General features: G+C 42.1%; 1 protein-coding gene across 3 annotated transcripts in view; it reads left to right on the forward strand.

Moving 5' to 3' along the window:
• Nucleotides 1-254: 254 nt before the first annotated feature.
• Nucleotides 255-12866, forward strand: part of smpd3 (sphingomyelin phosphodiesterase 3) — an 86775-nt gene continuing 74163 nt past the window's right edge. For all 3 annotated transcript variants that reach the window (XM_026172583.1, XM_026172582.1, XM_026172584.1), the window contains exon 1: nucleotides 255-471. The gene's annotated coding sequence lies outside the window, so the exon portion shown is untranslated. The remainder of the gene's footprint in view (nucleotides 472-12866) is intronic.

Consider the following 12866-nt stretch of genomic DNA (forward strand, 5'->3'; position numbering starts at 1 on the left):
ACAACTTTACCTTACTTTATAAGGTAAAGTCTCTATTTTAAAAATACATTTTTTGGAGTAACCCAAAACCCAACTTCACTGTACTTTAATAGATGTTAATTGATCAATAAATCAAACACCTATACCCACTCTCTCTCTCTCTCTCTCTCTCTCTCTCTCTCTCTCTCTCTCTCTCTCTGTCTGTCTTTCAGTCGCTAGGGAAGTGGGCGTGGCGTCGTAACCAGGCAGTGACGTCAGCGGGAGCTGTTCAAAGTGGTGTGGTGCTGAAAAGACAACTCTCCCGGCCGCTCAGTCAGGCAGCCAGACGCCCGCCCGCTCGCTCGTTCGCTCGCTCGGCTCTAGGTCGGTTGTTCCGCGGCCAGCAGCTGGTCCGGGGACGCTGGATTTCACCGCCTTGAAGAGCGTTCATTAGCGCTCAGTGCAGGAAGACAGAGAAGGAGGAGAAGCCCATGTGGGAGCGATTTCCAACAAGTAAGTCGGCTCTTTCCTCAGCAGCAGCAGCAGTAGTAGCAGGGACTAATACTTTTATACCGGGGTAGAGATGTTGGTAAATCGCGAGTGATCCTTTTGTAACAGCAGCACGTGTGTGTGTGTGTGTGTGTGTGTGTGTGTGTGTGTGTGTGTGTGTGTGTGTGTGTGTGTGTGTGTGTGTGTGTGTGTGTGTGTGTGTGTGTGTGTGTGTTCCAGCCGCGCCTAAATCTTAGTCTGTGTGCCTGCCCGGGGTAAAACATTTGACTCACATTTGCATGAACCAATGGTCAGACATGCTCTCGTTCTCTGTCTCACTCTCTCCGTGTGCGTTTGTGCGTGTGTGTGTGTGCATGTGTGGCTCTCTCACACATGCACATTGTTTTCCTTGCCTGGATGTCTGGGATGAGATGCGGTGCAAGTGAATGGAAAGTCTCCCCCTCGTACTCGCTGTTTCAGTGAGCTACACGACAGGAACAGTAACTCTGATGTTTTCAGCTGGACTTAAACGTGGTGTTCACTTCACTGGCTGACTGTGCTTTTTCATAAAGCTGCCGCCTGATGCAGTGGCTTTGTGGTTTGAGTGGTTTACACCAGCAGACATCTTACTGGGAGGACTGGTATTTTAGTGGGCAGGCCTGCTGCTGTGTCTTCTGATAGCTGATACAGCATCACAGTGTGGCAGAAAGTGCACCAGACTCTCTGTTAGTGAGGTGTGCGTGTGTGTGTGTGTGTGTGTGTGTGTGTGTGTGTGTGTGTGTGTGTGTGTGTGTGTGTGTGTGTGTGTGTGTGTGTGTGTGTGTGTCTTTTCATTCCAGAGTATATGTTTAGGTGTGGCCTGACCGGTCTCCTCTCCTCTCCTCATTTCCTTTTATGGGTTCTTCTTTTTCACCTCCTTCCCTCAGTTTCCTGCCCCTGCTTCTTCCTTCTCCTTCTTTCTTTTTTCCTCTTTATGCCCTCATCAGTCTGATAGCTTGTTTTATCTTCAGTCTTTTGTTTCGTCCTCCTTTCCTCTTCTTTTCTCCAACACTCTTCTCATCATGGATTTTTTCCCTCCCTCTTTTAATATTTCTTCGTCTTGTCTTTTCCATCTGTGATGTCTTAAGTTGTCAGACATTTAATTTCCTCTTCCTCATCAGGTCTCTCTTATCTTCTTTTTATTTCTTTTTTACCTCTCCTTTCCTCCTTCCTCATCCATCTTATCCTTTTCTTGTACGTCCTCTGTCCTCCCCTTTTTGCGCCTCCCCTTCTCCCTCTTTCTTGTAATCTGGTCTTTCTTTTTTCTTCCCACTCTTTTCCACTACATCCTTTCCTATTCATTTCTTCCTTTCATCTCTCACTGTTTTATCATCTCTTAGTGTCTTTTGTTTCCTCCTTCATTTACTTCTTTTGCCTTACTTGTCCTTGCCTACACCCTTTTTGTTCTCTCCTTTCCTTCCTTCACTTTCTCCTCTCCTTTTTTTGTCTCACATGTGTTTCTTTCATTTATCTCATGTTGTTTCCTTTCCTCTTCTCTTTCCCACCTTCCTTCTTTTTTCTTAATCTTTCACTTCCTCTGCAGTATTGCTTTATCGCCTACTTTTATCTTTTGTTTCCTTCTTTTTGTTAAATCAATATCATGCCCTCTTGTACCCCCATTTGGCTCTAATCTCCCCCTTTTGGTTCTCTCCTGTTATTTTACTTTCCTCCCTGCCCTTCTTTCCTTCTCCTCTTTTCTTAGCTTACCCCCACATTATTTCTTTTTCTCTCCATTTCTTCTCTTCCTTTGCTGTCCTGCAACTTTTCTTGCCACCTCTTCTCTTTTTCTCCCGCTCGACATTTATTCTAGTCTTGCCTTATCTCATCATATTTCCTTTCATCCTCGTCTCTCGCATCTTTTTTCTATAGCTTGGTCTTTCCACTCTTCTCCTCTCCTCTCAGTTTTTTATTGGCATTGCTGATGTGGTGAAAGGGAGTGGAGCCTCCACACATATGCACATCCAAAGTAAAGCAACCGGCAGTCAGCTCTACTGTCTTTTTGATTTTGCTCTCCTTGCAGCATAAACACCATCCAATGTGACAGCAGCCCTGTAGAAGACATCAAAGTCTGAAACCTTTTTTTCCCCATTAGGACTCATTTTCCATCTAATTTGCCCGTTTTCTGTATCTCCTCATTAAAGCTTTAAGATCATTTTTAAAAAGGGCCCAATTTGAAAGTTCAGAAGCTGAGGGGTGCTTATTTTTACTTCCTAAATCAAGATAATGACCCTGATCACGCCACTGTGACATCATCTTTTTATCCAAATTTGGAAAGATCCCTTTAAGGACTTGCCACACTGCATCACTCCCTTTCAATAAACACATGTGGTGTCACAGGAATCACCAAGACCTCATGTTTACAGAAATATAGCCCATTAAAATGTATTTTAAACACTGCTTGCATCACAGATGTGAGGATGTGCTGTGTCCCAAATCTTTATGACTGCTGGGTATCAGGACTTGTGCTTTGCAGCTGCTGGAAAAATGAAATGTAAAGAAACAGATGCTGTGTGAGAAAATCATTTGGTTACAGTAGCTGTTTATTCATCCATCTGTTTTTCTGTCACTCTACTGTACTGCCTGTGCTATGAGGCAGGTTTAACCCTGGGTTTTCATGCTTACAAATGTTGTTCACTTCTTACCAGGGCACATCACCATGGTAACTTATGCTGCAGACCTAACCTGCTTCAGAAAAAAAGAAGCAATCAATTTCCTGGGAAAAAAAGCATCAATGATCTTCAACGATCCCTCTCAGACATCTACAGCCTTGTCTTTCCTTTAGGAATACCCACAAGAAGTATAGATTCTTGGGAACAATTTTATTTCTTGTTCTTTTCTAACATTTGTTGGCCTCAGGCAATTTTAAAGCCTCTTCATTGTTCTTAAAGGCTTAAAATAGGAATATATAGTCGTAAAACAGGGCGCCTAAATGTTGCATTTGTTAACTTTATATCAATGCAACAAGTAAAGCTTCTTAACAGCTAGCTGTGCTGACAGGGAGCAGATCCCAGGTATGAATGTCCTGGCTGGCTGTGGCATGTTCAGGTAAACTGCTGATTTTAAGTGGAGACCTGTCGAGGTCTACATTAAGGATGGATGTGGTTAGATCCTCCTGTATCGTGATGATGGCGTGGTGATACTTATAGGTCTGTTAACTGAAACAGATGCCTTTTCTCTTTGCGTCCAGACTTTAGGATTCGTTTTTTTAGTCTTACTCAAAAGTACTTTGCCGGAAGTCACATTCAAACATTGACACAGCATGATGTTGTGCTATAGCTAGATGCACACACACATACACATTTCTACACTGACTCCAGCAGTGATGCTTTATATTGCGCACTCTGTGTTTAATCTGTACAGTTTCTTCTAACTGTACAGATTGTTGTTTTTGCTCTTCTTCCTGTAGACCTGCACATGTTTGAGGTTCTACATGCAGTGCTGTGAAAAAGCATTTTTTCCGCCTTCCTGCTTTTTTTTGCCCTTTTTTTGTCATTTTTTTAAGTATATGTTTTACATTTGGAGTGGCCAAGTCAAAGTCTGGACTCAAATCAGATTGAGATGCTTTGGCATGACCTTAAAGGCACCATCCATGGTAGAAAACTCTCCAATGTGGCTTTTCGTGCAAAGAAGACTAGGACAAAAATCCTCCACAGCACATGAAAGATTCATTTCCAATTATTGCAAACACTTGATTACAGTTCTTGCTGCCAAGCGGAGCACAAGCAGTTATTAGGGTTAGGGGGGAAATGACCTACATAGCCAGGTAAGTCTGGAAAATGTTCTTTGAATTTTCTGACAATATGAGAGTGCTGTATAATGTATGCTTCTGCATTCATGTGGATGTAAATATAGGTACACAGAAAGCAGTTTAAGCCCTCTCTTTGCATCTCTTTGCATTTAGATCTGTTCTCATAGCCCGCCTCTTTTTGTAGTTCCCCGGTTATCTCAGAATTAGAGTAATCCTGTGCCTTTAGTCAAAACACCATGTCTGCTTTCAGTTCTGTCACACATTTAATGGGGCCCGTGGTTGCCAGCGCAGCAGAAGTCTTCACAATATGCCTGCATCTTTAAACACAATCTCGAGACTAACATCTTCAGTCTGGCTTGCACAACATCTCCGCGTTTGCCAGTTTGATTGCTTAAATCATCACCTTCTGTTTGATATTTAGAAATGAAAACTGTGAGTCATAACCCTCTTTGGTGAGTGCCTGTTATTGTTATTGTTATTCTTTTCTAATTGTGGTTTTAGATGTGTAATCTTTCAAACAAATGTCCTGATGTCTTTATTAAATTCAGTGGATGCTGAGAGCTTTGATGATTAACATCTCAGAACGAGGCCGGAGGCGTGATCTGCGCTCAGTTTGATGGCCCAATTTGCTGCGTGTTCAAAAATCCCCCGAAAAAGCTAACTAGGACTCCCCCCTCTTCCAGTGGCCTTTCTGTTACTGGCAGAAAATGTGAAGGGAAGTAGTTCAACTAGTCATGGCCCTGGGTGTCCATCAGTCTGGGCTATCTGTTCCTGACAGGCAAAGCAGGTGATTGAGCGGACCCGGCTGGTCAATAGCAGAGGGAGGTGCGGGGGTCTGTCATGGGAGTTCAGAGATACCTGATAGTGCAGGATCCAGTTTCTCTCCCTGCAGGCAGGTACAGAGAGATCATAAATACTCGTTAATAGATGGTGGCATAATATTTGGTTCTCACAGTGAATGGAACAATCCACCTGCTCTAAATTGCCTCAAGGAGGTCAGAGGTCATCTCGGTGAAAAACATGACTAAGATGGATGTTTGTCATTACAGAAGCTAAGACTTGAGCTGATCATCTGCTGCAGCTGGTTGTCAGGCTCTGTTCACTCTTTACTCTGTGAAGTAACCCATGAAGCTCTTTTCTAAACTGGATGGCTTCAGGTCTGCTTATAGAGCAAAATCACTGGCTTTGCATCAGAAGTTAGAGAGGGGGTCTCTGCCGATCCAGAAACTGCTCTAGTGCTCGCCAAACCACGTTTTTATTAATATATAAACTCATCATTAAGGGTATCAAATGTCATCTTTATGGGGGAATCAAGAAGAGATGCCTTGTGAGTGTATCTCTGAACCAGCAGCAGCTTGTTACACGTTCGAAAGCTTCACTTGAGCCCAAACGTGCAAAAGGTTTTGAAGCAGCAACCTTTCAGAATTTAAACACTACACAAGTACACATTGTACATACTGTAATAACCTGACTTGTTACCTCCTTATTCTACTTTATCTACCTTTAACTATTTTTAATGTAAAAATAATTACATTGTAATTTCAAATAGAACACATTGAAATTCTATTTATTTAAAACGTGCAACATTTTATAAAGTGCTGCCAAGTGTTTCTCTCTTGCTCAGAGTAAAAATGTACTAAAATTAAACCTTGCAGTGGCACAAGAGGTAAAAGTCGAACATCTCCATCCTCCTTCCATTGCTCATTAATCTGTTCCCATACTAGATTTATCCCGACTAGCTTTTGCTTTAGAGTTTTTCATTCAGGTCATTTTGGGCTGCCAGATTTGCTGCTTTATTTTTAGCGATGATGCAATTGCTTTTTTTTCCACGCAAGTCCAATTTTTTCATCTTGCCAGGTCAAAAGATGCTGCACATTACGTCTCCATGAGCTGAATGCGCCCTGCACAATTATAATCAAAATTGAGATGTAAACGTGATTTTTAGACGTCCTTCCTTTTTGTTTTTAATGTGTTGGGCTGAGACTTCACAGTTCTCATACGTCTGTCGGTTCCCCTGCCTCTACCTGCTACTCTCATATGAGCCTGAATACAGCGTATCCCCACAGCCACTGGTGGCAGATCCAGCAAGCAGCCAAAGTAAACACACAAAGGAAGCCTCGACTGTAGCTTGTACACTTTCCTTCGCTTTCCAAATCTCATTTTAAAACTGGAATCTTTATCTGTCCGTGTGCAGCAGTGAGTGGTCTGCAGCAGAGATTAGAGGCTTGTTGTTGACAGTCAAGTGGAGGCCTGCTGTCTTTTGAATTAGCCACTGAGATCCTTGTAGGACGTGTGATACCTGTGGGCTTATGCTGTTAATTTCAAACCATGAGGATGGAATCGTGGTGTGAAACGTGGCTGCCATGGCTCACTCTTTATTACAGCAGACCTTACTGGCACTGGTAGCACAGTATATTGTATTTTAAAATACAATATATGTTGATGATTTGATCATAAGGTGCAAAAATAAGGTGAGAGGATCAACGTCTTTACATTAGCAGCTCCATTGGAGACTGCTGTTTTTGCAGTATAGCAGGTTTCTTCATTTAGCTTTTGTGTGTTTATTAAACACAGCAATGAATCATAATTTGTCTAAATAAGAGAGAGCGTTTTGGATGCAGTGGTTAGCGTTGCTGCACAGTAGGAAGTGGCTGGGTTCAGATCCACTGGGCCTTTATGTGTGGTGCTTGCATGCTCTCCCTGTGCCTGAGTGGGCTGCAGCACATAATTAAGAAAGACATTCTTAATTAGGATTCAGGGTATTTTTGTTTTTTGGAATAAGTTTAGAATCAACATATTTTTGCCACTTTCGTTGTAGCTTTTCCACTGCTCTGTTCAGCTAACCTATGGTATTCTAGGTTGCGCTAAAAGCATTATCTATTGTTGCGCCTTTAGCACAGCAATCGAACACACACACAGATGCACAAAGACACACATGACTCTGACAAAAGGACTGCGAGCGCTTTTATTTCTGAACGGGACAGAGGAGAATGGAGATATGTTTTACTGGCAGTCTTTTAGCTTGAACATCCAAGCTGAGAGCCTCTTATTTATATATAGGCGCAGAAGTTTCGAGTGTGTGAGTGTCTGAAGGCAGGTGTGACTGGGTACCACATATTTTTCAGCAGACTTGCACCTTATGGTGAGCACGATTAAAAAACCCCTGCCAGGTTTTCAGGTTGCAGACTCTCAGAGGACCATTTTTCACCGCCTGCCAATATACCGCACACATGGATTGGTGATGTGGTGCCTGTGCGCTGCAGCAGATCAGACGGGAAGCCCCTCATTGAAAGCCTGTGGGATTAGCTATTTCACAGGATTGTCACCCTGATCCTCTAATGTTTTGTTAGCTTGGCCTACTTAAAGACCACATCTGGTCAGTGTGATGCTATGCAGGAGTGCTAAAAAAGCTGTTTAACCTATATAACATGAGGTCTATGTGGTCAGGACAAGTTCCAAACAAAGCTACTCTACAGCCACTGTTTACTTCCGTTAGTCCTATGGCCTGTTTTTTTTTTTCTCACAACAACAAAGCAGCTGAATTTTACTTGAATCTTTTTGAACCTGCACAACATCCAGATAATGCAGTTAAAATAATTCATTATTCATAGCAGGACATAAATAGTAAGTCTGCTGGGTAAATGTGATTGCGAAACTGTGTCAAGCTTGAGGAACGTTTTCCCCTTTTTGTTTTCTGTCTGAAAGTTAGATGAAGAGATTGGCACCGACCTTTGTTACTGTGCAACTGAGTGAACAATTCAGAATACTGAGTTCAAGTCTTGGCATATTAAACTTCTCTGAAGGGTTTTCACAATGATATTCCCCCAACAATGATGTCTTATTTCAGGATTTTCAGGGTTTTTATCATTAACTCGGTTTCCCTGGGTCTTTTCCCGTGTTGTAGTTTTGTGTCTTATTTTGAAAGAAATATTTCTCCGTTACCATAGCGACAAGAGGGCATTAAGGGGCAGGGAGGAGGATGTTACTCTCAATATTGTTGGCGCATTTCATTTGGACGCTGCTAATAAAGTTACACAATTACACAGTGAATTCATGTTTTTGTCTTTGTCGAATCATCTTATTTGTATTTATCTGCGGCACCTTCTTCTTCTTCATGTGTTAGAACGACACCCTCTGACATTTATTTATTAGTGACAATCTTCTCGCTCTTCTTGTGAAAGTTCAGTTGCTTATGTCCCTCTCCTATTTTCCCTACCAGCTGGCTTGCAGGCCGGGTTGCTGTTGTAGTGGTCCTCCATATCAATTAGCTGCTTCCTCAGCCTCGTCCACAGTTGGACACATCCATACCTGATGGTCCAGGACTGCAGCTAGCGATGGTACTCTGTCTCCTGCTCTGCAGATTCGCTGTTTTAGTGACTCCAAGCAGAATCTGCAGCAGCCAGTGATCTAAATCTAAATGGATGGGAAACACTGGAAAATGCATTAGTGATACTGGATTATGTCTTATCTTTGTATTGTAATGGATCAAAAAACATGTGCCCCTGACCCATGGTACTATAATTAAAATTGATGTGGGAATTTGTTGTGCTTCATATTTCTTGTATCCAATTTTGTAAAGCTATATTTGGTGATGTTAGTCAGTGTTATTGAAACTGTTCCAAAGCTTTATGAGGCAAATATTTACTCTTTAATCCTTATGCAGAAGAAAAATACAACTTTTGCTGGAGTTTGTCAAAACTCACTGTGACCTGTTGAATGCAACGAGGAGGTTTGCGGTATTTCAAAGTTCTACCAAATATTTGTTACAGTTTGTGGGGTTTTTTTTTTCAGGTGAAAGCTTCAAAATTCAGCCTAAACCTTAAGGCTTTACTTAGATAGATTTGAGGGTCAGGGAGCCTGAACCAGAAGATGTAGGCTGTGTTTAACAGGCACTATTTTATAGTATAGGTAAACTGTATGATTACTGCAGTAATTAGACCCTGCAAAGCTGATTAGAGGCCAGACCATGTATGAACGTTCACTCACCAATCTTTCCTCCACCCTCTCAACTCTCTTCTCTTTCATTTCTGCCCAGACTGATCGGGCTCCATGTTTTCATCCTGCCTTCATGTGGCCTCTTGTATGTCTGCCATCCTCCCGTCTTCTCTGTATCCTCCATCTGTCTATCTCCTTCCCTACATCCATGCTGGCAGGTTTGTATGCCAGCATGCCAGCACGGGTGGGATGTCTGCTAAACTCTACTGCTTTTGGTTATGCACTGTCCAAAAAGGAAAAGGATAATGCTAAAAGGAACCCGGCTTGAAGCCCTGTTCTCGTGATAGTTTAAATTTGGTGTCTCAGAAAATTCATGGTCGCATGCAAGCTTTGAAGCAAAGCCTTCAGTCCATTGTAGCAGGAATCTGAAACAGGAAAGCATCTCTATTACAAAGACACGACATTCTCTTCGTAGAAAATCCCCACTCAGCAAGTTACTTTATTTCAGGATCTACTGTTTATGCAATAATATATGATAATAAGCTTTGGCTTTACAATATCCATCTGGATAGTGGGCGGTTAAGAAATTAAAATGTCACTGTTAGAGAGCTTGGAGATTCAAGAAAAACGAATTGAGTCTGTCAGGTGGCACTTGTTCAGCACACTCCTTTGCTACTTTCATCTTCTGTAATTGCTCAGTGTTGTTTTTTAAAAACACTGTGATCTATACAGATGTTGAGTGGCACAGAGCGTGGCGAACAGCAGTGTTGCCTGACTGCAGGAAGGTCCTGGGTGTCAGTGCATCAGCCGGCTGTGCCTTTTTGTGCAGAATTTGCAGGTTCTGTGTGCCTGCGTGGGTTCACTCCAGGCACTCTAGCATCCTCCAACAGTCCAAATACATGCATGTTAGGTTAACTGGTGATTCTAAATTGACCTTATGTGTGAATGTGAATATGAATGATTGCCTATCAAGACTGGCATCCTGACCAGGTTGCACCCTGCCTCTTACCTAGTGACATCTCTGTATTGGACAAGCAGAAGAAGATGGATGGATGGACGGATGGATGCATGGATGCATGGATGCATGGATGCATGGATGGATGGAATTCAGGATGGTGGCAGATCGTGGAGAATCAGGAGACTCCCCTCACTTCTTGCAATTGCAGGGATTTAGCCTCTTAAAGAAACACCACACCATTGGTGATCATGTAACGTGTGTGGTTAACATGTTTAGAAAACCCTTACTGACAAAATGATGGGACTGCATATAAAATGTAACATCGTTAGCTTTTTAAAGCTTGGCTATTTAGCATGAGGCCAAATCAAAATTGAACCCTAACCTTGCTCCTTCATGGTTTGCCTCAGGCCTGACTGAGTCATCACAGGCAACAACCCCAAACTTACCTTTTTTTTCTCCAAAAGAGTTAAATTTTGATGACCTTTACTTAGACCTCAGAAGGTTAAGACATTAAAATGACTGGAAAGAGACTCCAAGCTTTAACACCAACCAGATTTTTTAGAAACATTCATTTTGTGGTGTTTTCTGGGATTTAGCCACTCTAAAGTACATCAGGCAGGCCAAGACAAATCAAATATTTTTAAGCATCCCAAAATCAAAGACATACTAGATTTTTTAAATATCCACTGAAAAGCTCTGATTACTCTAGAATGCATATCACCGGTGGGTGCTTCGCATGCTGCAGTATAAAAATCATACTTTCAGTGACTCAAGCTGCTGGCACAGAACCATCATACCCGAATCATCTCGCTCAGGTCATCACTGGTTTGTGGCTCTCTTATCTTTCCCTCTTGTTTGAGAAAATAAACATGACAGAGGTCAACAGACGTCCAGCTTGACGGTGGGCGGTAGCTGCAACACAGCTCATCACACTAAACAGGTCATGTGAATATTCGCATTACTTGCATTACACTACCAAGCATTTTAAAAGGCCATCATCACAGCAGATTTGGAGGTCAGGTGGAAATACTGTCAGTGAGAATTTGGGGTAACATGAAGGGTCGCAGAAGAGCGAAAGAGAAAGAACAGACCCAAGATGGGCTGCAGGGACGATGACTTAGCACACACTCGGAGCTCAGATACACATTAACCTCACTTGTGCTCTGTGACACACAAAGGAGATTATATAAATCATCTTGTGCGTCATAAATAGTAGCACACACACACACGGCTCTCGCTTCTCCTCAGCCTGTATTATAAATCGTTCTGTTGTCCTAAGCTGAAATGTAATTGAGGAGCAGAGAGGAAAGGAGGGATGTTACTACAACTACTGGTTGTAGTAACATCCCTCCTTCCTTGTTACCTTGTTACCTTTTAATTTTCTTCCTGTTGCTCCTGTGTATCTTCAGCATTATTTTACACCACACTTCTCTGAATGTTTTGATTGAAACATGACGACTCTTTGATGGATTGCTGAGAATGGAAAGCTCTTTGGAAGATATCCAAAAGGTTTGATCATATTGTCACAGAAAATGTTTGAGCCGTAAATCAACCGTCATTCTCGTTCACTGGTTATGAAAGATTTCCAACATTTGCTGATAAAAAAACAGAGGCAGGATTAAAATACAAGACAGATCAGTGGGGCTGACTGTACAGAAGTAAAATCCACCACAGCAGTGACTGAGTGTCTCACAGGTTGTTGCACATTTTAGGGACTGTAAAAACATTATTACTCGTCGTGTTACCATTTATATTTCATATTTTATTCACGTATTACTTAAAGAAGGGGATTTGATTTGTCTTTATTGACAAATTAAAAGATGTAATGTATTAGTGTAGTGGTTCACACATTTGTTTAGCATGCAAATACATAAAACATCTGCACCTGGTTTGGGAACAGCACCAAGCAGGACAGACGAGATCTGCAAAGAGTGGTGCGCTCAGGAGAACGCATCATTCAATCAGAGCTCCCTGACCTGCTGTCCATCTACACCAAGCGGTGCAAGACCAAAGCTAAGAAGATTATGATGGACCTCTCCCATCCCAACAATCGACTCTTCTCACTGTTGAGGTCTGGGAAGCGCTTCCGCTCCCTTAAGGCCAAAACAGAGAGAATGAGGAGGAGCTTCTTCCCCCAGGCTATTCGGGGCCTGAACCAGGTGTAGGACTGGACTCTCCCACACACATCACATCACCACACGCACTCTGGTTTTTCTTCATGCACACTTCCTATAATTTATAATCTCTTTCTGCTATTTGCACATTTTTACTGTAAATTTCTAAGTTAAATCTGTAAATTTTGTAATAACCTGTAAATTGTAAATACTGTAAAACCACTGTCATTTAATGGTCGGGCATTGCACAGCTACAAGCATTTCACCTCGTGTCATACTGTGTATGGTTGTGTGTGTGACAAATAAAATTTGAATTTGAAATAGACATTGGTTCAATTTCACCCACAGACATAACTCTTCTTTGGTGTCACATCAGGATGGGAATCTGGAATCTGGGCATCTCCCATGGTTTCTTCCTCACAACATGAGGAGGATGTGCATGGATTACTTTTTGTTGAACATCGGTCCCTATAAATTACTATAGTTTCCTATTTACATGAATGGAAACATTCATCTATTGTCTGCTACTTAGTCCAGATGTCCTCCGGGGACACATCAGTTTCAAACGAGATAGATTTGAAATTATCTTGTTGTTGTGAACAGGCTTACAAGACAATGCTATTTA

The sequence above is a fragment of the Astatotilapia calliptera genome, chromosome 7, assembly GCF_900246225.1.
Source record: "Astatotilapia calliptera chromosome 7, fAstCal1.2, whole genome shotgun sequence".
In the NCBI taxonomy this organism is placed as follows: Eukaryota; Metazoa; Chordata; class Actinopteri; order Cichliformes; family Cichlidae; genus Astatotilapia; species Astatotilapia calliptera.